At 31.6% G+C, this 27,826-nt stretch overlaps 1 long non-coding RNA gene across 2 annotated transcripts; it reads right to left on the reverse strand.

The window, feature by feature from the left end:
* Nucleotides 1-3,878: 3,878 nt before the first annotated feature.
* Nucleotides 3,879-27,826, reverse strand: LOC127730308 (uncharacterized). 2 transcript variants are annotated; one of them, XR_007995025.1, is made up of 2 exons: nucleotides 27,439-27,826; nucleotides 3,879-5,922 (listed from the first exon to the last, which is right to left on the reverse strand). It is a non-coding gene; the product is annotated as an uncharacterized LOC127730308 (long non-coding RNA). The 2 variants fall into 2 exon arrangements; XR_007995024.1 differs by lacking the exon at nucleotides 27,439-27,826 and adding an exon at nucleotides 8,945-9,198.

Genomic DNA, 27,826 nt, shown 5'->3' on the forward strand with positions numbered 1-27,826 from the left:
GGAAGCGTACATAATTTTTTCATAATCTTTTTTTAATTGTCTAATGCAAATTGCACAAACCAATCGCAATATAAATTTAAGCACTCAGTTTGGTTTATAATTCAGATGCGTTTATTTTATCTATCATATCTTCATATTTTGTTTCCTGGATGCCTTCGATTATTCTCAACTCGTTATTGAAGCTGTCTGTGCTCATGGTAGATATTGTATAGATATTTCCATGTGAAGTGAAACCCTGTGGCATGCAACTTATAAGAAGGTTTCGTATATTTTTCTTTAGAGTAACACACTAGCTTCATTTGGACCTCTTATATAGAGACTTATTTTGGTCTTATAAAACATCTCAAATTTTAAGGATTTCCTGATTTTACTTAAGTCAATCCAAATATTCTCCAGTAAAACTTGGTTTTGAAGAATGTATTAATTTCAGAAGTCTTATGAATACCCGAACATACTCTCAAAAGAACCAATTTATATATAAAGATATGTTGATATAAAAAGATATCAAGATTAAAATTTTGTTCGCCAGACGCGAGTTACGTCTACAAAGAATCATCAGTGACGCTCGAATAAAACAGTTAAAAAGGCCAAATAAAGTACGAAGTTAAGTAATCTAATCCTTTGGTAGAAAATTCTTAGCATTTCGAAAATGACAAAGTTTATAATAGGACAGTGATTCAAAAAAGAAAACAAAAGAGAAACAGCTAGAGGTCAGAATACCGTAATGAAATGATGACCGTGCTAGAAAGTCACATGCCAAGCTCTTACTGCCGTGTTCTGAATTTAGATAAGAAAAGCGAAAATTCGCATTCGAGAGTCAAATTAATATTTATGCATGCACGTGGTTTTTTGCGCAAGAAATAGTAAATAGAAAGCATACGCACTGATACTCTGGATAAGAATACGCATTTGCGTCATCACATATATTAATCCAATAGTTGAATTCGGCTGTCAAACTACCTACCTCAACTGTTTTGACTCCGGATTCGTTGACATAGTGTGAGTGTGAACAGGGTGATGTATAATGTGAATGAATCAAGACATGTAGGATAGCTTGTCAACATAATGAATACAATTTTCAAAATCGTACCATAGTACAAATATTTAGATGCTATAAGGTTGAACTATTAAAACAGACGAACAAACAAAAATTTAAAATTTTATAATTAACATACATTCCTGTTAGTGAATTGTTTCCAAAAATTTAGAATATAATATCAATAAACACAAACGTCAAGTATTTACGGATGGAATATTATTTATCAAATCAATCTCTTTTTAAAGTCTAACATTCCACTATATGTATATATTGCTATACAAAATATAAGCAGAGACTTATAAATCCATACTAAAACCGAATTAAATAATTAACATTATGATAGTAATTAAATTTTGATATGATTATTGTAGAATATTAATTACGTTTTTTTTTGTGAGCTGCAAGGATTTAAAATCCTTGTGAATTGAATCCATGCAAGTATTTTTTCAATCACGACCGTTTAAAATTTAAATATATAGCTAACTTTGGGTACGCATCGCTGCTCATTAGTGCTCATACGTTGCATATAATTTTCATAAATATAATGACTGTTCAAACCTGTGAGACATAATGCACGTATATATGACAATTTTAATTATATTCTATTAAGAATATCAATTCAGTTTCAGTTTAATCTTAATAATGAATATTCTCTTGGTCCGGTAGTATCTATTAATGAAATTAGATATTTTTGAGAGAAAATACTTTTGTATGATTATCTTTCTGCTTTCCGACCACTGTGTTTCCAACCTAAGATAAATATTTTGAACAGAAATATCGTTTTCTTAATTTTCTTTATGTTTTCCGACATTTTCCCATGCTATGATTGAAATACAAAATACCAAATGATTAACGTTCAGAAGTAATCAGTTTATTCTGGGACATTATATATCAATAAACTATTCCCAGTTTTATCGTTACAATGCACAACAGCACTTTGTATTAAATACTACACACACAACGCGTACAGGTACCGTATCAAAGCATGAATTATATAATTGCGTTATCATTATACTTGATATTTAATAAACATTCCCATTAATGAAAACATATATGTTTTGTCAAAAGGCAAATAGGTTCTTACATATAAATGATTTTTTGACTGCAATCTAGTCTTTATTGTTTTACTTTCCAATCTACAAATGAACTTTGATTGTTGAAATATACAATGTCACGTGGTAGCCTATCCATAGAGGGACGTATCAAAGACATAGATAACTACCTGTATATAAATGATCGAAAATTTTCGAGACGTTCCGAGAATCTTGATTCCGAGGATATCGAATGGCCCATAGACACTTCCAAAACTCACCAATATATAAGCGTGAACCCTCAGGGGGTTCACGCAAAAATAGACGGAATTAGACGAATCACGTTAAATTTTTTCCAAAAATAACGGTAACGATAATTATTTGAGACCTCTGACGAATCACGATAAGGATATTTTGACAAATCACGGTAAAATTTTAACCAATTTGACGCTAACGGTAGCCGCAAATAACCGTTTGACACCTGACGGTAAAGGGCATTCCTACCCTCATATATAGATGTCCTAAAATGTACGTTGCTGCGTTACATGTATATTCAGCGGCCGAAAACTCGCAATCAACAAGGTTTATGATTCAAATTTTAACAAGTCTTGAAAATGTACAAATATACTCAAGTACGTATTGATACACGTATTTTGATAGTGCGCTACAGAAGAAACCAGATATTGATAGACAGTTATGTCCAATCGAAGGTCCACGGAGTCAATTGTTTACATTTTGAATTTCCGAGACGCGTGTTTTCTACCTGAGTATACATAACGCTCTGGTATTAATACAAATAAATTACTTACAAAAAACTAATTTCAAGAAAATTAAAACGCGACTCTAAAAGAATGCATAAATTTTATACGGATGAAAAGATTAAAAAAAGAAGTGAACAAAAAATCAAGTCATGCTATAAAAATCGCGCAGTTGAAAAAAATAAGAAGAACATGAAAAAAGATAAAAAAAAAAAGAAGCAAACAGAACAGAAAGAGAAGTATCACAAAAAAAGCGGACTACTGAAGCAGGCCAATATTACAAATGAAGAAACGGAAATGTAGAGAAAATATCGACAATCATTGAAAACATGCACGAACAAAGAAAAAACTTTTCGGCAAAGGAAAAGATTCTAATAAAAAGCTTTCAAAACCAGAATGACAAAATACAAGGCGATAAAGAATCTTAAAAGCCGACATTACTTTAGAGACTTTAATAACACTCATGGGGATTTTGGATATGAGAGATTTAGCCGAAACTTTAATGAAACATCGCACGCCGAAGATATGAACTTAAATGAACATGTACATGTACTATTAAACATGAAATTATATAAATTAACTTCTGATAAGTCTCTTTTGAAATTCAGAATTACTATAATAATACAATACCTCTGTTTGTTTTCAATATTAAATGACTAAGTCAAATTTGATTTGATTCAAACAGACATATGTATAAGCGTGTTAATAGTGAACATATCATATAACTTTCAACTTTACACGCAAAGCTCTGGCTTTGGCTATACTTTTTTTATTTCTTTTTTTTGGTTTATGAGCTCTTCATTTTTTTAATAAGCTTTGGATTTTCAAAACATTTGACCTCGAGCATCACTAGAGAAACATTTATGTCAAAACGCGCATTTGTTGCAGAAAAATTGGTACAAGTAAAGTTATTTCAACTTTAGAAATATGATTCCAAAAATGTTTACTAATAACGTATAGCAATTTTTATCCCAAACATTAGTTATATTTATCCGTTAATGTCATTTTCAGGTTTTTCGTGTTAGATGTTTGTGTGAACCGAAACATCCGCGTGGTATACTTAAAGTTGGTTTAATTAGTATTCGTACAATCAAATGACGGTTAGCAATGATGCTTATCAGGAAGATGAACAATTAGAACAAGCAGCTCCGCCGTTGAAATCCCTAATCTTTGATTTCTTTTTATTAAAAGTGAAGAACATTATTCAATTTGTAAGAGGCAGTACCGATTCTATAGGTGAATATTTGGAATCTGGAACTGATGGTTTTAGTGGTCTTTATTATAAACGTGATCCGACAAATCCGCTTAGATACAAGCTTTTTATCAAGTTAAACTACCACTTTATCTCCTGTGTCGGTACCTTTTATCTGTTACGAAATTGACGCAAATAATGACCAAGATCATTACATTTAGACATTTTAAAATGTTTAAATGATTATATACATGTAGATCAAAACCAAAGTTTGTAAATAAAACATTATGCTTCAATTGTTATACAATTACTATAATTAGAGAAGGAAAATAAATGCTCTGCAGATTTGGACTTGACATTATTAAAAAAAGTAGTCATAAGCGTGCTGCGTTTGGTGACACCACGGGCTCTTTTTAATTTTCGTCACATGAACCTATTATGTCTGTTTGGGTTGCTCACCAAATTATGTAAATTTAACGGAATTATTAACAACTGTTATACAAGTGGGAGGTTTAGCTAGCTAAATGGATCGTAAGTTATATAAATTTGTTCATGATTGCCAGCATTTTTTTCTCGTAAGATTTTTGGTCTCATGAAGGTTTCAATTTTCTTGTTGGCAAGTCAATTGAAGACAAGACTGAGATCCAAAAAAAGATAAAATTTTTAAAGATATATACTTCACCGATGGCATACGAATCATTTTATCTCATGACAAATCTGATTAAAATACAGATTCTATGTCCACGCTTTTCTAACAAGGATTTGACAACTTTCTGTTCTAAATTCTGTTCTAGTAATGAAAACGTCAGCCAATGAAAATTACTAACAAATTTAATTAGATTTGAAGGTGTACATAACATGTACAATAGCATTACGAAAAAAACAGAAGATCCCGAAAGGTTTTTACAACTCCAACTTGCCTATCCTAAATGATCTATCTTTCAAAGTAGATATTTGGTTGCGTTAAAACATTGCCTAAGCCAGCAGCTGAAAGCATTAAGGAATACATATAAAGTTTACATGTAAATATTCAAAAATCCTGGCCATTCTTAAAATGTTTTACTATGAGTGTAACCAGCTGCAAATGAGAGCGTTCGAATAGTGAGCTCAGGTTTCTGAAACAACAATGATTCAGAGTTTGGAATGATTTAATTGATTATGACTAATGAACGCGTATTATAATATACAATAAGATTTAAATATGATCGTTGACCTGTGCGATTGTAGACTGGTAGACATTCAATAATAATTAAATTAGAACAAAAATTGTAAATCATGTCGGTAACCATTAATATAATTTTGCTTTGTAACTATCTTCATAACTTTAGTTGTAATAAAAAAATTTAAATGTTATGAACATTCGTATTTGTGACATCCCCTTCAAAAATTTATTGATTCGTCCATTAGAAGCAACTTTAAAAACTTTATTTATATACATCTAAGCAAATGACCATCATGTAATGTAATTTTAACGGAGGATGGACATTTTATACATAAGAATTGTATTTCTTAGTTACTTCCTAAGACATGTAACATGTCTTCTACTAGTCTGAGATTATTTTCAGTGACTTAAGACGTCAGAGCATTCTCCAACTAGACTTCTACATAATCGCATATTAATTCGGTACCATGTGTATTTTGATCAACGCTTTTCACTTTTCTATCATCTGCGGTAATTGATACGTCTAGAGTATTGCAGATAATTTTTCTACATTGATTATACATATCCACTATCCAAACTTCCGATGGAGATCATCATAGGAAATTTTCTCATTGTTTATCACTGGTATGAATTCATCGTATTTCACGGCTCTGTGGAGTTGGAAACTTCAATTAACATTGGCGTGTGCATAGTTGTTTTGGCAACTGTCTTTTGTCTTAGCAAAACGTTAGATTGTCTCACTGAAAAGAGAATATAAAAATCATTTGAAAGTTTTGTACAAACATTGTGTCAACATAAATTATGAGAAACTTAGACATTATAGGGTAATGAGTGAACAAGACATTCAAATTTTGCAAGAGTTAATTATTTTACATGGGTTCTTATCCTGTTCAATTTTATCAAAAGTTACAACCTAACGACTAACAACTTTTACATGACTACTCAAACCAAAATGGATATCACCATCATGTTACATATTTGCAAGATAACAATCCTATTGCTACAATTCACGAGAAAGCCAAAACGTCTTTCGGAGACCTAGTAGAAAAGCTCTATCAATACAAGAAATGCAGGGTTTGTAAGATTTTCTACGCAGGAATAGATTACCTTAGCTGTATTTGGCAAAACCTTTCGGAATTTTTGGCTCTCAATGCTCTTCAACTTCGTATTTTATTTGAGCTTTTAACTTTTTGATTTGAGCGTCAGTAATGAGCCTTTTTTTAGACTAAACGAGCGTATGGCGTAAAAAATTATTAGCCTTGTATCTTTGATGAGCCCTTTATTTGCTTCCTTATTGTAAAGACGTAACAAGCAGTCTGAGAAAACAGCAAACTTGTGCAATGCCATAATACAAGTATCGACAGCAAGTAGGACAATAAATGTGTAACAAAATATATTTACTTATGTTTTAATTTATACTACTCAAAGAGAGTTTTGCAACTCTTCCGTTGAAACTTTAATGGCTCATATCTTTATAAAAAATGCTAAAACAATTGACCAAAATAAACAGCTTTCTTTTTTAATGGATGTTAAATTGATTAACAAGAAACTTAAAAAATATGATAAAAATTTGGGGGGGGGGGGGGGGGGGTAAAAAATTTCCCTCCCAATCTTTTTCATTTTTTTGCAAGGGATTTTAGTTTCTGTTCATCTGTAATCAAGTATGTCATCAGATTCCCCACTTCGTCAATTTTGTGCGTTGTATAAACTAAAACATGAGCAAATAATTGTTTAAATTGTTACTTTCAATTTTAACCTCTTCCCTCAAAGTTTGCGTAGAGATCGTACATGCAAGAGAAATTAAATCTCCATGCATGAAGATAAAGAATAGCATTGATAGAACTAAGAAGTGGTTTCTACTTTGAACGACACAATTATTTTATTTCTTAATATTACTTTTACTGTTGAGTCTGTTTTTTTGTGATATACATTTGACGTGACTCTGTACTTATGTATATCGTCATACTTTGTACCACACAATTATTTTATTTTATTTTTTTAATATTACTTTTACTGTTAAGTCTGTTTTTGTTATATCCATTTTACGTGACTCTGTATTTATGTATCCCCTCATACTTTGAACGACAAAATTATTTTATGTCTACCTGTGCGAATTTCAAACGCGCGATTTTACGCCAGTACTTAAAACCTTCCATCCTTTATGGGTGGATTTTACATAGATAAATAAAATCGTATAATATAAGCAAAATGAGGATGTTAAATTTGATGTATGCCTTTTTGTGCTTCTTCGTTACATTTGTTTGTTTTCATAGTGATTAAGATGATAACACAATGTTGACTGCTGTGCCCCTATTTTTGACATTTTTACCTATTGTGTCTGTTTGTTTTGTTCACGCATCGTTGTCAATATAATGGAATTTGATGCGACTGTCATACAAGTGAGAGGTTTAACTAGCTATAAAACCAGGTACAATCCACCATTTTCTACATAAGAAAAAATGCCTGTACCAAGTCAGGAATATGACAGTTGTTATCCATTCGTTTGATGTGTTTGTTTTTTTGATTTTGCCATTTGATTGGGGACTTTCCTTTTTGAATTTTCCTCGGAGTTCAGTATTTTTGTGATTTTACTTTTTTCTATTTTACAAAAAGTATATGTATCTGTTATTATAATCAAAGATATAATTTATATGTAAAACAATAAGATTTTTTTAAAAAGATTAGGCAGTTTATTTTTTTCACTTTATATAAATTTCTTTGTTTTATGAATTTGGTCACTATCTCCATGCACAATTTTGATACTTGTGTGTATTTTTTCAATTTCAAAGTTAAAATTTGTGAAGAAATGCATTGTAATGTATATGAATGGTACCTTTACTTCACAAATAAACTTGAAAAAAATTTGGATTTATAAATGGAAATGGGGAATGTGTAAAAGAGACAACAACCCGACCAAAGAGCAGAAAACAGCCGAAGACCACCAATGGGTCTTCAACACAGCGAGAAAATACCGCACACAGAGGCGGGCTTCAGCTGGCCCCTAAACAAATATGTACTAGTTCAAAGAAAATGGCCGACACATTAAACTCCAAAACATATAAATGAACTAAAATTAAAAAACATACAAAACTAACAAAGGCCAGAGGCTCCTGACTTGGGACAGATGCTTTACATGTACATGTATTGGATAATGGGTCTTAAAATTTTTACATTTTAAGATCTATAAATTAATAAGAAAAGCCAAGGTATGGTCAATGAAAACATGACATAGAATAAGTTCATAACTTCTTGTGATTATTGACAAGTTTTCAATTGCCTTTCTATGAATGAACTTCCGTGTTTTTGACCTGGGGTCATGCAGGATAAATTTTGTCATAAGACATTGTGACAATAAGATATTTGCTTTGTGACGACAAACTTTCTGGGAAAATGCACTAATTGGAAGATCATGTATTGCATGCTGCGTTGGACTATTGTCTTGTGGGTGTGGACAACAGGTACAAGTAACCTTTGCTCCATGTCCTATAATAATTGACCTCAGGGGCATTATTTTATTTCTATTTATTTCTAATATCTTTTTTTACTTATTTTGCTATTTGTTATTTTTGTTTTTGTTTTTTTTTTTTTTTTACTATCAATATACCACCATGAAAACGTTAAATAACCAACATATAATGTGAAGGCATATATTACAGGACAACCTTTGCCCCCTTTGTTTTTGATATAAAAAAAAATACAAATGATATTACTAAATATATGCATATATCTTCAATTGCACGTGAATGATATTAGTTTACTAACTTCATTGTATAGCCTATAAATTGTAACTCCGTGACTCTCAGTAAAGAATTCCCATCCATCAATCTGAGTTTAATCCAATTCTTTCATTAGGACAGCAAAGTCATCATCAGAAAGCATTCTTATCGGTCTTGTTCAGATGTTTTCAACTTCCATATTGTTAACTTTGAGATATTCGTCGCCAGGGAAACGTTTTAAGCTAAAATAATGCCTTGTCTTGTTACAACTCGCATGATCTGTTTACATTTTGTGTTTCCTTCCGGTGCTAATGAAATTTTAAAAAGGAAGTCAACCGGTATTCATTCCGGGAAATAAAACTATGAAAAAAGAGGCGAACGATACCAATGGGAGAATAATAAACTTACAAGTCATAGAGATACCATCTTATTCATGACAAAAGACGAAAAGACGAACAACTATCTACATGCAGATAGCAATTGTTTTGGTAATGTGCTGAAAATTGGAAGAAAGCAGATGATCTCGAGAAACCAATGCCTATGAAGGTAACACTGAACAGTACTGAAGGTAAAAAGAGTGTAATGAAAAACCTTTCTAGATTAAAGAACACAGAAACAGGTAGTCCATGTTTTTAATATAAGTGTGACTCATGATATGACTAAAACAGAGAGAGAACAAAACAAAGTTAAACTACATGAAGCCCTAAAGAGAAAACGGAAAAGGACAAATCAGGGAAATACCACTTCATAGTTCGCCCCCATCCTCCCCCCGCCCCGCCCCCCCCCCCCCCCCACCCCCCTTGGCAAGAAGAATAGTAAGGGTATTAAAGGAAGCGTAATACCAGATGATGACATTGTACATAATGTAAATTCGTTTAAAGTTATTGGTGACCAGCATTTGAACGGCCGTAAACACGCAAGTGTTTTATATGAACTTAAGTGCGTTTATACCAAGGCTGATAGTTTTATAAAAAAATAAACAAAACAAGATTAATAAATTCGGAAATAGATCCTGATATTATGATAATAACTGAAGTTCTCCCCAAAAACAGTAGATACCGTATGTAATAGTCAGAATTATCAATTGATGGCTACGATATTTTTCCTGAGAATTTTCCAACAAACAGTGTACGTGGAATTATGATTTATGTTAAACAAGAACTTACAGCAGTCGAGATAGATATTAAGCATGAATTTAAGGAATATGTCTGCTTAAAAAAAAAACCTATTGAATAAACTATTAATTGGCTCTATTTATAAGAGTCCATCTTCTTCTGAAGAACATCACAAGACATTTAATGATTTGATTATGAAAATTAGCAAACTAAAGGATTCATATTCAAATGTGCTTTTGACAGGCGATTTCAATTTTCCTGACATTAACTGGGAAACGTGGTCTGCTAAAGATCACATTAATACTAACTTTTTAGAATGTATATACGTCACTGTTATTTTCAACAGATGAGACTAAAAAACACGAACCCCACCAAAAACATTGGGTGAGGGTTGGAGATCCTGTTCATGTTGTCTCAACTCTTTTTCTTTTGGGATTCCGAGTCCGATGCGATTTTCCGATTTGTTCTCCCAAATAAAAAAATCACTTTGGACCCAAAATCCTTACTGTAAAGGGCTTACAACGGAACACTGGTGCAAAATGATTGCGAGTGTTATTAAACTGTATTGGTGATCTAAATTAAAAATCCAAGGTTGAGAAGAAAAAAGTGAATGTCTCCAAATACTATATACATGTATGTGTGAAGTTTTCGATTGTTCAATCATAGTAAAAAATGCTACATGTTTCACAAAAAATACAATTACAACATTGATTGGTGATATCCAGACAAACGCAAACGACAAAATGTGTTAGATATGTCCTTTTTTCGGTGCAAAATATAGTAAGCATGCATTTTGTGGCTAAAATTGTACAGACGATTAACTCTCTGTCTTGAATTACAGCATTAAACAGGAATTATTTTAGCATTATTAATGTCCTAGATGGCTGTGTCCTGTGCCTCACACTAAACCAATTCGAAATTACAGTATAAGTTGTGTTTTCGAAAAGTGTATCTATATGAAATTTACATTTGTGGCATTTTGCATTAAAAAAAATTAATTAGATCAAGCCTTTAAACTGAATTATTTCAGTATCAATATTTATAATTTATTCAAATAATGAAATTAATTAAATCTTTGAAGCTAAAGTTGAAAGTGTAGGTTGATACTATTAAATGCTTTAACTACCTTTTCTTTTAAATAGTTTTTTTCCAGACTTTTTTAAAAATGCTTTTACTACTTTTTCTTTTAAATAATTTTATTTTCCAGACTAGTAAATGATTTTACTACCTTTTCTTTTAAATAATTAAATTTTCAAGAAATATCATATTAGAAACATTTAATTATAACACTTGATACATGTTTTCAAACAAAAAAAGACAACCATTTTTTTACATAAATTTCATATAAATAATAATTTTTTATTTAATTTCCAATGGTAAAGTTACCTGTGACCCAATTAGACACTAATGACTAAAACAATATATTTTGCAATAACAACATCTATTGTTCTTCCCATAATCTTCCATGTAGGAATAGCCAGAATAGTAAAATACAAAATGTAGGAATAGCCAGAAGACACCGTGTCCGTGTGTCATGCTACGAAATTTAAATTAGCTAATTTTGGCACCGGAACCCTGCCGCTTATATAATGTTTGTCAAAATAATTTGTTTCAAAAACTAAAAAAAAGTTTATTCAGTACAGATGTTTTTAAAGTTTTGATTATGAAAAATTCCTACATGAACTAAATTGTGTAAATTATGAAAACGTATTGTGAGTTGATGATGTCAATAAAGCATATTAAAATTTTCACTTCGAATGTGTTAATACAATTGACAAGTCGAAGCACATACCAATGAAAGAAGAAGGTCAATATTATCACCTGCACCCTTTATGAAGAAAGGTCTAGGAATAACAATTTAAAAGAAAAAAATGTATCATAATAGGTTTCTACAAAACAAAAGTGATAACAAGTGGGAGCTATACAGAAAAAACAGAAATATGAAAAATGTTTTGCTTTTAACAGACGATATCTCATAAAAAACTGATTTTAATCCTTTTTTGTAATAGTGCAAGCATTATCCTGCGCGATGATTAGGTTATTTTATGAGAAACAATAGTCCAAAGCTCATAAAATAGTAAGTTGTGTCCACTCCCGCGTTTTATTTTACATGATTCTGACATAAACAAAATTGATCTTTTTTCTAGTTCATGAAAGTGATACAACAAATTCATGCCGTTATATCTATTTTCCTTCATTAGCGGTTGGATTCGTAGAAAATTGGAATCAGACGACGCATGAGGTATGTTCCTTATCAAGATAGACAGACATATAATACAAATGTTATTATATAATATGTCTCTGGTATCAACTAACGTTTCGAAATTAAACGGTATATCAGATTTAAAGATAAAAACAAACAGTTCATTCTTTTTTCATAAATGTTGGCCTCGAGCATCACTGAGGAGAAATTTATTGTCGAAACGTTCATCTGGTGCAGTAAAATAGCATCGTGATTTAATGTTATTACTGTACTTTTTCAAACTGAAAATTCAAATGAAATTTCAAATGAAGTTAATATTCTGATTTTTGTATAAAATATATATGACATATCTAGATGTCCTAAAATGTACGTTGCTGCGTTACATGTATATTCAGCGGTCGAAAACTCGCATTCAACAAGGTTTATGATTCAGATTTTTACAAGACTTGAAAATGTACAAATATACTCAAGTACGTATTAAAACACGTACATAATGTAGTTTGATAGTGCGCTACAGAATAAACCAGATATTGATAAACAGTTATGTCCAATCGAATGTCCCCGGAGTCAACTGTTTACATTACGCTCTAGTATTAATACAAATAAATTACTTACAAAAAACTAATTTCAAGAAAATTAAAATGCGACTCTAAAAGAACGCATAAATTTTATACGGATGAAAAGATTAAAAAAAGAAGTGAACAAAAAATCAAATCATGTTACAAAAAATAGCGAAGTTAAAAGAATAAGAAGAACATGAAAAAAAAAAAGAAAAGACGCTAACAGAAAGAGAAGTATCAGAAAAAAAAGCGGACGACTGAAGCAGGCCAATATTACAAATAAAGAAACGGAAAAGAAGAGAAAATATCGACAATCATTGAAAACATGCACGGACAAAGAAAATTCTTTTCGGCACAGGAAAAAAGATTCTAATAAAAAGCTTTCAAAACCCGAATGACAAAATACAAGGCCATAAAGAATCTTAAAAGCCATCATTGCTGCAGAGACTTTAATAACACTCATGGGGATTTTGGATCCGGATATGAGAGATTCAGCCGAAACTTTAATGAAACATCGCACGCCGAAGGTATGAACTTGAATAACATGTACATGTACTCTTAAACATGAAATTATATAAATTAACTTCTGATAAGCCTCGTTTGAAATTCAGAAGTAATATAATAATACAATACCTCTGTTTGTTGTCAATATTAAATGACTAAGTCAAATTTGATTTGATTCAAACAGACAAAAAATATACTTCTCATATGTATAAGAGTGTAAATAGTGAACATATTATATAACTTTCAACTTTACACGCAAAGCTCTGGCTTTGGCTATACTTTTTTATTTCTTTTTTGGTTTATAAGCTCTTCATTTTTTTAATAAGCTTTAGATTTTCAAAACATTTGACCTCGAGCATCACTATAGAAACATATATGTCGAAATGCGCATTTGTTGCAGAAAAATTGGTACCAGTAATGTTATTTCAACTTTAGAAATATGATTCCAAAAATGTTCACTAATAACGTATAGCAATTTTTTTTAAATGTACTTGGAAAAAGTATGCAGTGCATGGTTCTTGCAAAACCAGCAATACGCACCGCACAAAAGAAAATGTAGCATACAGAAACGATAGTGAATACTATTGGAATTCGAGAGACATTGACAAATCTGGGAGCAAGGAAAAAATACAATGACAAACATTAAGCAAAGTATAAAAGACTTATATATACCAGTTGCTTACAGGTGCCAAAGATGCCACAGAAAGTTTATTGAAGCGACAGACCCACTTTATTGTTCGTCGAGGTATATCAAATACAAAATGCACGAGACCTGTATAATTTTAGGAAAGACTTTTTGACCACAACTAAACCAAAAAGATGTAGAAGGCCTGTTTTTTTTTAAATTGAAAGCACTCCCCACACAGCCTATTCCAAACATTAGTTGTTTTATATCCGTTAATGCCATTTTCAAGTTTTTCGTGTCAGATGTTTGTGTGAACCGAAACATCCGCGTGGTATACTTAAAGTTGGTTTAATTAGTATTTGTACAATCAAATGACGGTTAGCAATGATGCTAATCAGGAAGATGAACAATTAGAACAAGCAGCTCCGCCGTTGAAATCCCTAATCTTTGATTTCTGTTTGTTAAAAGTGAAGAACATCATTCAATTTGTAAAAGGCAGTACCGATTCTATAGGTGAATATTTGGAATCTGGAACTGATGGTTTTAGTGGTCTTTATTATGAACGTGATCCGACAAATCCTCTTAGGTACAAGCTTTTATCAAGTTAAACGACCACTTTATCTCCTGCGTCGGTTCCTTTTATCTGTTACGAAATTGACGCAAATAATGACCAGGATCATTACATTTAGACATTTTAAAACGTTTAAATGATTATATACATGTAGATCAAAACCAAAGTTTGTATAAAACATTATGCTTCAATTGTTATACAATTACTATTATTAGAGAAAGAAAATAAATGCTCTGCAGATTTGGACTTCACGTTATTAAAAAAATAGTCGTAAGCATGCTGCGTTTGATGACACCACGGGCTCTTTAATTTTCGTCACATTAACCTATTATGTCTGTTTGGGTTGCTCACCCAATTATGTCAATATAACGGAACTATAAACAACTGTTATACAAGTGGGAGGTTTAGCTAGCTAAATGGATCTTAAGTTATAATGAAATGTTCATGATTTGCCAGCATTTTTTTCTCGTAAGATTTTTGGTGAAATGAGTCGCAGTATCTTCCGATGTCTCATAAAAGTTTCAATTTTCTCGTTGTCAAGTCAATTGAAGACAAGACTAAGATCCAAAAAAAGATTAAATTTTTAAAGATATATACTTCACCGATGGCATCCGAATCATTTTATCTCATGACAAATCTGATTAAAATACAGATTCTATGTCCACGCTTTTCTAACTAGGATTTGACAACTTTCTGTTCTAAATTCTGTTCTAGTAATTATAACGTCAGCGAATGAAAATTACCAACAAAGTAAATTAGATTTGAAAGTGTATATAACATGTACAATAGCATTACGACAAAAACAGAAGATCCCGAAAGGTTTTTACAACTCCAACTTGCCTATCCTAAATGATCTATCTTCCAAAATAGATATTTGGTTGCGTTAAAACATTGCCTAAGCCAGCAGCTGAAAGCATTAAGGAATGCATATAAAGCTTACATGTAAATATCCAAAAATCCTGGTCATTCTTAAAATGTTTTACTATGAGTGTAACCAGCTGCAAATGAGAGCGTTCAAATAGTGAGCTCAGATTTCTGAAAAAACAATGAGTCTGGAATGATTTAATTGATTATGACTAATGAACGCGTATTATAATATACAATAAGATTTAAATATGATCATTGACCTGTGCGATTGTAGATTGTAGATTTGCCCATAAGAAGCAACTTTAAAAAATTAATTTATAAACATCTAAGCAAATGACCAACATGTAATGTAATTTTAACGGAGGATGGACATTTTATACATAAGAATTGTCTTTCTTATACCAGAAAAAAGTTTTATACTTCTTCATACTCTGCAATTGAGTCGTTACTTCCTAAGACATGTAACATGTCTTCTACTAGTCTGAGATTATTTTCAGTGACTTAAGACGTCGGAGCATTCTCCAACTAGATTTCTACATAATCGCATATTAATTCGGTACCATGTGTATTTTGATCAATGCTTTTAACTTTTCTATCATCTGCGGTAATTGATACGTCTAGAGTATTGCAGATAATTTTTCTACATTGATTATATGTATCCACTATCCAAACGTCCGATGGAGTTCATCATAGGAAATTTTCTCATTGTTTGTCACTGGTATGAATATATCGTATGTCACGGCTCTGTGGAGTTGGAAACTTCAATCAACATTGGCGTGTGCATAGTTGTTTTGGTAACTGTCTTTTGTCTTAGCAAAACGTTAGATTGTCTCACTGAAAAGAGAATACAAAAATCATTTGAAAGTTTTGTACAAACATTGTGTCAACATAAATTATGAGAAACTTAGACATTATAGGGTAATGAGTGAACAAGACATTCAAATTTTGCAAGAGTTAATTATTTTACATGGGTTCTTATCCTGTTCAATTTTATCAAAAGTTACAACCTAACGACTAACAACTTTTACATGACTACTCAAACCAAAATGGATACCACCATCGTGTTACATATTTGAAAGATAACAATCCTATTGCTACAATTCACGAGAAAGCCAAAACGTCTTTCGGAGACCTAGTCGAAAAGCTCTATCAATACAAGAAATGCAGGGTTTGTAAGAATGAATGTTCAGTTTATAAATAAATGTTAACAAACTTTGCAATGTTCGAAATGCTAAGGATTTTCTACGCAGGAATAGATTACCTTAGCCGTATTTGGCAAAACCTTTCGGAATTTTTGGCTCTCAATGCTCTTCAACTTCGTAATTTATTTGGCCTTTTCACTTTTTGATTTGAGCGTCAGTGATGAGTCATTTTTAGACGAAACGAGCGTCAGATGTACAAAATTATTAGCCTTCAAGTTGTATCTTTAATGAGCCTTTTATTTGCTTCCTTATTGTAAAGACTTAACAAGCAGTCTGAGAAACAGCAAACTTGTGCAATACCATAATACAAGTATCGACAGCAAGTATGACAATAAATGTGTAACAAAATATATTTACTTATGTTTTAATTTATTATACTACTCAAAGAGAGTTTTGCAACTCTTCCATTGAAACTTAAAGGGCTCATATCTTTGTAAAAAATGCTAAAAAAAAAAATTACCCGAAATAAACAGCATAACTGTTTTAATGGATGTTGAATTGATTAAAGAAGAAACTAAAAAAATATGATAAAAATTTGGGGGGTAAAAAAGTTCCCCTCCCAATCTTTTCCTTTTTTGCAAGGGATGTTAGTTTCTGTTCATCTGTAATCAAGTATGTCATCAGATTCACCAATTCGTCAATTTTGTGCGTTGTATAAACTAAAACATGAGCAAATAATTGTTAAAATTGTTATTTTGACCTCTTCCCTCAAAGTTTGCGTATATGTTTGAGAATTTACCAGCTTACCTGTTGTACTTTTTAATTCACAAATGATTGAAAATTCAGAAAAGACAAACTTAAAAGATAAATCGAGATTTTTTTTTTACTTTATTTCAGTCAGATTTTGTGTTGCTAAACTTTTTTGAGTAGTATATTTATATATTAAAACTTAAATCAATGATATTGCCGATGAGGACAATATTCAAATTCTAACTACATTTGTTAAACTGTTGACTGTTTACCTCTATAAACGACATCACAGTAAAGTTAGTATGCGATATTTTTAAAGGTACAGCCAATACTCCAAACCAAATTTTTGTATCTATGGAAGAATTCAGTAAAGTTTTAAAGGTTCTTTAATTTCACTTTCAGAAATACTGATTATGTCCTGTAACTCCGTAAACCACAGTTCAATGAGTGTTTACATCTCATATACCCCCAGTGAACAAGATATTAAGAAATCTACCAAAAGTAGAAGGTATGTTCCATATCTTGATCTTTTCCTCGATATTGACACAGATCGACCAATTCAGATTTAAAATAGAATCTATGACAAACGTGATTATTTCAACTTTTGAATTGTCAACTTCCCATTCATCAGCAATAACATAACCTCTATGTCTCTCACTTGACATTATATTCCATGGCTTTCGTTTCCTATCATGATTTACTTGATAGAGGGTTGCTGCTAACAAGGAAGATTTTAAACCAAGAGTTGAAATCATCACTTCGAAACTTTTCGACCCTTCGGACGCCGGGCTTGTACTTACATGAGCAACACGACCGGTGCCACATATGGAGCAGGATCTGCTTACCTTTCAGGAGCACCTGAGATAACCCCTGGATTTTAGTGGGGTTCGTGTTGCTCTGTTTTTAGTTTTCTATGTTGTGTTTTGTATACTGTTGTTTGTCTTTTGGTCCTTTTTCGTGTTTTGCCATGGCTCTGTCAGTTTATATTCGACTTTTGAGTTTGAATGTCCCTTTGGTATCTTAAGTCTCTCTTTTACGCTCGTGAAAGAATTCGAGCGGACATATATAATCTTGTTCTCGTTTTATATCTAGGTGCTGCAAGACTTTATCATTTTTCCAATCGGACCTGCATATATGATAGTCTGTTATCAGAGTAATTTTCGTCGTGTAAACAGAGCCATTTTTGCAAACGGCTATGATATCCCTTTAAACACTTTTGCAATTTAAAACTTATCACTCTGTATTGTACACAGCGTATATTGTAGCGCACTTTGTAAACTATATTTTACCATTGATGTTGTGAATTGAATGAAGGAAAAAGAAAGGAATTAATAAAGGAAACCTACATTTTCGCAAACCGATTCATCTCAAACCAAGATGTATGTTTCTGGCTAATGTCTGTAATGAAACTTTAAAATTTCTCGATTAACCTTCATCTGGAAAGCTCAAACATAAACATTTTAAAAACCAGGAATGAATAAATACCTAAAAATGTTAAGAGCTATATGACCAAAACTGAAAAAGGCCGTGATCTAAGAAGAATAGCAAAATTCATCTCATGTCAATTTTGCCTAGGGGAGTTGGAACCTTAATTTTTTAATAGTTTCTTAACTTGTCAACGGGAAATTTTAGCACTGTATGTTATAAAATGATGTCAGTACCGAAGCACCCACTACTGAGCTAATGATAGTCCTAGGGACAAGGGGATCGACCTGGCTAAAATTCGTTAACTAGTGCAAACGTCTGTTTTAAAAACGTGACAGATTTATGTATAATAGAAATGATCATTCGTCATAACTTTTGGAAAACTGCATATACCAGTTACGTAAATGAACGAACTCGCGGATTTTGATGAAACTTAGCTCGCAACTAGAGCATGTCGAACTGCACAGGAATATCAAAAAAAATATAGGTAAACTTAAGACTTTCAGAGATTTGGAGAATCGAATATTCTCCAGAAATAAGTACACATGTATAGGCTGCTCGTAAAGACCGCAAAAATATTGAAAAATTTTACTTTAAATTGCTTTTATTTAAAAATGTATCGTACGTTTCATTAAAAATGTGTATGTTTTTACCACTAAAATATTTTACCGTTTTATTGACTTCAAAATAACAGGGGTCAACCGAATTCGTTTTTGTTACATATAAATCATTCAAGTGTATGTGTATAATATCTAAAAACGCTATACAGTAGAATTAACTACTAAGTATAATTATATATTAAAAAAAAAAAAAAAGAATTCGGTGACTCTTATATATCGGTTTTATATTAATAAAACTGAAAATTAAGTTGCGGTAACATATCATTTCTAAAGAAAAGGCGTAGGACAGGATGTCGAGGAATATTGCTTTCAAGTCAAAATTGCAGAATTTATTTACGATATTTACGTGTCAAAATAAATACAGCATTTTCTACCCCGGGTAAAGCGAAATATAAGTAAGTTTTAGTATGTTATAACTGAGACTACTATAACATATGTGTTAAAGTCTCAGGTTATAATCTGAACATCAATGAGATTTAGATATGCGATATGTTACCATTCTTAAAAGTATTTTTACAATTTTACCTCTGTCATGATAAAAATAACGAAAAATCCTGATGTTTAAGTATTTGAGAATTTATAAGAAGTAGTGGATTCGTAAGCGATAATCAACGAGCGACTTTAGTCTCAAGTTGATTATCGTTTCCGAATCCACTATTTCCTATAAATTCTCTAACTTAACCCATTTCTGATAAAAACGACAGTGTGTTTTACGTTTTGACAATAAATCAACGGAATTTCATGCAGATAATTTTATATTTTATCTTTTTTATTCTTTCTTATTTCCACACGGTTCACATCTATATTTAGGCATCCGAAAAGTTAACAAAGGTTAAATATAACTTAAAATTTTAAACATCTGTTACAGGTTGTTTCTGCAATTGTTCATAGAGTTAATTTAATGTATAGCTGTTTAACATTTCGTATAACCAAGATTAAGGCAATTATTAGCTATTATACAATCAAAATTAATTATTTGATCTGAAGGATCAATTATGCTCTAGTTTTGAATGTATAAATGTGTTAATTTTCAATTTTTTTTTGTCAAGTTGCATATCCGTGATCGCTCAGTCGTTGGTTACGATTAACATAACGCTGATATTAACTGTACGAAGTTCGAACCTTGTAATATTTTTTCTCGAGCAAAATATTGTTTTAATCTCAAAGGTATAATATATTTCAATTTCATATAATGGTGATAATTTTGTTTTTGTTTTTTACTAACAAAGAAGAAGTTTTAAGGTCGTGGCTGTTATATCACACTTTATTTATATTAGAGTCCGTACAATGTTGACGTAATCAGAGACATATAATACAAGTATAGTATTATGTCTCTGTTCGGACCATTTATAATTCTCTGGATGAACGTTTAGAGCATGAAGAAAAATGCACCCAACTCATTAGTGATGATTACGGCTGGCAGAAAGTGAAGTTCGCGGATATGAAATCTGAACTTATCAATATTTCTAAAGCTATGAAATCTAGTACTTCTGAAGTTAATAAAATAGATAAAAAGCTTACTTAAATTGGTCTGTTTCTGACTTAGGAAACGAGTGTGGTAAATTGAAAGAAAGTATTTTTGATACCCAAATGAAGTCCACGAGTAACAATTTAATCTTTTATAATACTAGTATACCCGAAGCTGAAACTGAAGTTTGTTCAGAGGTTATCCAACGATTTTGTGCAGATACGATGAAAATTGAAAATCCCGAACGCATCCATGTTATTGATGCTCATCGTCTTGGAAAAAAAAGTCTTAAAATAAGACCTGTATTAGCGAAGTTTCAGTGTTACGATCATCGTGAAGTCGTACGTAGAAACGCAAAAAATCTGAAAGGTTTCGAGTTTTGGCATTTCGAAACAACTACCCACTGAAATACAGAACCGCAGGAAAGAATTACTTCCCCTTATGAAAGAATTGCGCGATAAAGGTACTAAAGCCTGTATTTTGTGAAAGACAAAATTTATGTTGGTGGAAAAGAATACATTCAACCATAGATGTTACCCAGAGAATAAACCCAAAGCTTGAAATGTTTGTCATGGAATGTAAATGGTCTAGAGTCATGTTATGATGACAATGAATTTTTAGATATTGTTTGTAAATATGATATTCTTTTTCTCTGTGAAAGTTGGTTAAAAGACAATAATTTGATAGAAATTGATGGGTTTGCCAAAGTATCATGTGTTAATCGTAAACAAAATAATGGTGTTAGATCAGAAGGAGGTATAGCTGTTTTTTGTAAAAAATATATAGTTGATGGTATATTTGTAGAAAAAATTTTGAATATGGTATAGTTATTATTATACTCGATAAATTATTTTTCAATTCATTTGATGATACTTTTATTTGTTTTGCTTATATTCCACATGAGAAATCAAATTTTTACCAAATCTGTGAACATGATTTTCATGAAATTATTGAACATATTGTCCTTGAGTATAAAAGCAAAGGTTCAGTTATTGTTTGTGGTGATCTGAACAGCCGTACAGGCGAATTATATGATATTTTAGAAACTGATAATTTAGACAGGTTAATATATGGTGTTGAGTCCGATGATATCCCCAGTATTTCTAAAAGGCGCTCTATGGACAAAATTACAAACGTGTTTGGATGATAGTTGCTACAGATGTGCTACAATACGGGCCTCACGATTGTCGTCTAGGTAACGATGGCGACGGAAAGGTCAAAGTGTTAATGACTATGTTCTTGTGTTTCCAGAAAATTACAATAGAATCGCAGACTTCAACGTTTTGCAATTTAACGCATTTTCCGACCATGCACCGATTTTTTATGAACTTCGTCAACCCTCGTTTGCTAACAAACCATTTTCCTAAGACACATAACATTTATTTATAAAGTGGGACTCAAGTAAGAGTCACGAGTATAATCAACTTCTTTTACAACACAGTGAATCACTTTTGACGCTTGTAAATAACTTATCCAGCGCAGACGATGTCAACGATGCTGTAAGGGAGATAAGTTGTGTTCTATATGACAATGCATTTAAAGTTTTTTGGGAAGACCATATTGGTGAACAATTCTACAAATATGAAAAGACATAACAACGAATGGTTTAATGCAAACTGTGCCCTTGAAAGTCGAAAATTTAATTCATCTCGCAATTTGTACCAGCGGCATTCTACGGAAGCAAATCGACTATTATATATCTTAGTCCGGAATAGTTACAAAAAGGCTAAACGTGTAGATCGAGCCAGTTTCAAACGTGCCAAAGCACTTAAACTTTGCAAAATAGCTAAAACGAACCCACGTAAATTTTAGTCTGCAGTTAATCCGCGAAAGAAATTAAAGTGTTTAGCTGATTGTGATTTGTTGTTGCGTCATTTTGAACAGTTGCTAGGGGGAGACCCTTCAGATATATGTGAAGAAGTCATTGGTCTGATTGAAAATATCTCATTTTTAGACACTATTACAATAGACTCTTTAGATAATGAAATCTTGGAGGATGAAATTATACGTGCTATTAATAAACTTAAATCTGGAAAGTCTGCCGGGAATGATTCCATTATCACCCAAATGTTGTCATAGAATCCAGTGTTCTTTGCTCCTATTTTTAAAACTCTCTTCAACTTTATGTTTGAAAATGGCTTTTTTCCTGATACGTGATCGGAAGGCATTGTAATAGCGGTTCCAAAAAGTGGTGACTTAACAGATCCGAATAATTATCGACCTATCATCTTAGTGAGTGTTTTATCAAAACAGTTTACATCGATATTAACCGAACGATTACTCAGCTGGGCTGAGGATATGAAGAATACTTATCGATAACCATTTTGGATTTCGACCTGGCCGCTCTACTGTAGACGCTAAATTTGTACTACATGGTATTATAACACATATTCTACAATAGAAATCAAAATTATATTGCGCATTCGTCGATTTTCGTAAGGCATTCGACAAGGTTATCAGTAGAATTCTATGGTACAAACTATTAAAGAGTGGTATAAGCACGAAATTTGTTTCAATCATAAAGGCAGTCTATGAAACTGTTCATCTACGAATTCGCACTGACGGTGAATTTTCAAAGGCTTTTGATAATTTCTTGGGAGTGAAACAAGGTGAACCATTATCACCTCTGTTGTTTTTATTCTTCGTGAATGACATTATTCAAGATATTCCTATGGACAATGATAACGGTGTTTTTAACATCAATGGATATCTAGTATATTTAATTTTGTTTGCAGACGATACCGTCCTGTTAGGAAAATCTGCCGAAACATTACAAGTCTTACTAGAAAAACTTTCAATTTATTGTAGAAAGTGGAATATTACTGTTAATACCGACAAGACAAAAGTAGTCGTTTTCAGAAATGGTTGACAACCTGTTAATAACCGCTTTTTCTTTGACAACCAGGAGCTAAAAATTGTAAATTTATATGTATACTTAGGCATGTTGCTACATTTCAATGGAAAGTTCTTGCACTCACAGAAAAGGATTTCTCAATAAGGAGCAAGGGCATTTTCTTCCTTATTCGACACACTCAAGCGAGTTTATATTGAACATAGTCAAGCATGTTTTTGTTTAATAGTATGGTGGCCTCTATACTTAACTATGCGTCTGAAATTTGGGGATTTCATCGAGCCAATGTCATTGAACTCGTTCATAATCGTTTCTGTCGTTTTATATTAAAGCTTGGTAAAAATGTACCAATCGCATTTTTATGTGGTGAACTTGGTCATCTAACTATGTTTATTTTAAGGAAACATAGAATTATAAAGTTTTGGTTGCATATAATATATGATAAACCTAATATTGTATATGATATTTATAACCTCCTACGCATTGATGCCTTAAATGGTAAGAGAAACTGGGTTTCAAATGTTCGCGATTTATTATTTAGTTTAGGTATGAATTATCATGTATGGATTGATCAAGAGAAGATTAGTGTTACATTTGAATATAAAAAATGTCGTATAAATGATCAATACTACCAGAAATGGTTTGCTATTTTGAACGATTGTGAAAAACTATGTTTATATAGGAAATTGAAAAATGAGTTTTGTTTAGAAGATTACTTAAAATATGATTTTAATAGTAATATACTCACTAAACTACGTAGTGGAACATTAAAACTGAATATAGAAGTTGGTCGTTTTGACAATATTGTAAGAGAAAATCGTATATGTATATGATGTCATATGAATTGTATTGAAAATGAGTACCATTTTGTTTTAGTATGCCCTGCCTTTAGATCATCGAGGCTACAGGTTTTACAAAAATTTTATTGTTCATGGCCAAATAATAGAAAGCTTGTATTTCTTTTACAGGCTCGCTCAAAGAATTTAACTAAAAATTGTGTAAATTTCTTAATGCGGCATGGAAGTTAAGATTACAAATTATTATTGCATAACAGTTGTAGTTCTGTGCTTGTTATGACTTCATTGTGTTGTTCTCTGCATGTTTACTGTCATTATTGTCATTATATATTATGTTATTTTGCTATAGCATTATGTTTGCTTTTGCAATAAAATATTCATTCATTCATTCATTCATTCAATCAAAAAAAGAAAAATTGATTGATATGATAATACTACTGGTAGTATTATAAAATTAAAAGTGACAAGTGTAATGGGCATATGGATAAACTCTTTTTTATGATTTTAAAGAAAATGATCGATTCACTTTTTACTTTTCTACCGTTGTCATTCTATATTTTGAAATTGCAATATAATTATACTCCAGAACGTTCAATGTTCCTTAAATAAACAATTTCATCCAAAGTAAAACAAATCAACTAAAAATTGAAAAGAACATAAACAAACCAAAACAAAATATATATTTCATAAACTACAGAAGCTAATTATCTATGAGATTAATATCTTAAGTTAACACAGTGGTCAGTTGATTCTTAAAAAATAATCTACTGTTACAACAATAGACTAACGTTAGAGAAATAGGTTAACTACTTAGCATTGAGAACCGAATCCTTACCTTTATCGTCTATTACTTCTGACATGTTTAGTGTAACTATTAGTAAAATTCCACTAAACAAAATAAACATACAAGTAAGAATAATAATGGCACGTATTAAATTTTTACGTGTAGACTCGTCTTGAAATAGTTTAAAATCATCTAAAATTGATTTTCTATGTTTCTTTTGATGTGATGATAAAGGAATATTTCCAATGATCTCCTGATGTATAGACAATGTATCAGAATTGCCAGAATCGTCGATAAGATGTGTAAATAATATCTTCCCTGGCATATCTTCCTCAACTGAAATTGAATCAAATTTGTCCGATTCGTCGGTTACATTAATTTTCACAAAAAACACACAATTGTCGTTTTCCATTACTCACTTGTGATATGTTGTTTCTCAATAAACATCTGCAGAATGCTAAAACTATGATAAAATATATACATAGTAATTCCGTTTCATTTGTGTTAAGTGGGCAATAGCAGACAGATTGTAAACGTCATTATACGTACTTCTTTTGCGGTGGTATGACGTAAATATCTTCTGGTGCACTTCAAGAAAATTATCAGCAAGATATAAATATTTTGCTGTACTGTAATGTAGTACCAAAAATAAAATAAAAACAGGAAACAGGTTCAATTTCTTTTTGAAGATTTTATTGACATTGAAATAAAATGCTATAAATCTTCATTCGTTTGACGCAAATCTAGAAAATATATTATGTATGAACGATGGGCGGATTTTGTTCCATTTATTTGCAAGTAGAAAATTTTTAAATTATTAGATGTCAACTTTGAAACAATTGTTTAATTTACATTTAATAAAAAAAAAATATGAAGCAAGACCATGAAAGATCAGATATGTTCATAATATTTCCAGTTTCTAACGAGACTTGTCCGAGTCCGAGAATCATATAAACAAAAATTTACCAAAGGGTATTTGAGATTTTCAAGTCTTACTTTCTTGAAGGTGTTAGGATCTTTTTCTCATACGATTAACCATCATATTGATTGATAAAGTTCAAATATCGCGGGAATATTGTGAACTATACAATGCAAACCTGAATATAATTATCAGCTGTGATTGATAAAGGCATCGACCATTTTTCGTAATTTTTTGGGGTGAGGGGTCGTCTTATTTTAAATAAATTGTTGACTCTATATTTCATAAAAACATGGATTTTTTTAAAATGAAAGTAAATAGAAGAATAGTGTGTTTCTATTGAAAACTAAGTCAAAATAAAATGAACATCAAATTCAATAATTACAAAAAATGGTAAGTGAACGTTATTAAAAAGCACAGTGTTACACACATACACACACACACACACACCACCACCACCACCACCATCACCACCATCACCACCACCACACCACAACACACCACACCACACACAGGGAAAGAGAGAGAGGATGAACTGAATGGTCGGACTTAATAAAATCTCCAAGGACTCTTATAATTTCGAACTTTTCAGTCCAACACTGACCACAGACCAAACAACCAAATAGAACCTTTTAATAGTATAGATATTACTATAGAAAAATAAGATGTGGTATGAGTGCCAATGAGAAAACTCTCCACCAGAGACCAAATGACGTAGAATTGAGCAAATATAGGTCACAGTTTAGCCTTCAACAACGAGCAAAAACCATACCGCATATCAAGTTATAAAAGGTCCCGAAATGACAAATGTAAAACTATTCAACCAAGAAAACTAACGGCCTGATTTATGTACAAAAACAATAAACAAATAAAATATACAGCAACAAACGACAACTACTGAATTACATGCTCCCGACTTCGGACAGGCACATACAGAACGTGGCAGGGTCAAACATGTTTCCTGGCGCAAATTAACTTTCCCACAAACCTGGGACAGTGGTGTATTAGCACAACAACAAAACATTAGAAAAATCAGTTGAAAAGGTACAGCCAAACTTTCAGACCAAATCTTTGTAGCTATGAAAGAATTTAGTAAAGGTTTTAATTAATTTGGAGTAACAAAATCCTTGACCTCGATAATTTACCAGTAATACATAGATAACGTTCGTTGAAATCCAAAACGTCACTATACAGACAATGGAATAGAGAACGATATATACACACCGTAAGATTGGGCCAATGGAACATGCAGGAATTACGTACGTTTTTATATACATGTACCTGTATGACATTATATTATAAGCTGCTACAATAAAATAAGATTTTGTTATTGTCTTACCGAGTTCATCAATATTTTTTGACATCATCATGGAAGAGCAAACAAGAACAACACATGTTAGGAAAATCAATGAAGCGAAGAATCCGACTAGGCGATTAATTCTCTTTCTTCGATGTTCCTCCTCTGGTGTTTCTTTTCTATCTATTCCAAATGCAGAATCTACTGGTAATTCTACATGAATTATCTGTGTTGAAAGAACTTTGATGTCATCAATATCGTTCGAAGAATAAAAAATAACATCATGCGTACCAGGTGTACCACTTTCATTCATATTACAAAACGTCAATGCATTGAATAACCAAATAACACATTTTTATAGCAGCATTTAAATGTTTGTTGGTCTGAAAAAAAAACCACAAAAAAATCCTCATTATCTATCAATAATCAA

Source organism: Mytilus californianus, unplaced genomic scaffold, assembly GCF_021869535.1.
Source record: "Mytilus californianus isolate M0D057914Y unplaced genomic scaffold, xbMytCali1.0.p SCAF_2, whole genome shotgun sequence".
In the NCBI taxonomy this organism is placed as follows: domain Eukaryota; kingdom Metazoa; phylum Mollusca; class Bivalvia; order Mytilida; family Mytilidae; genus Mytilus; species Mytilus californianus.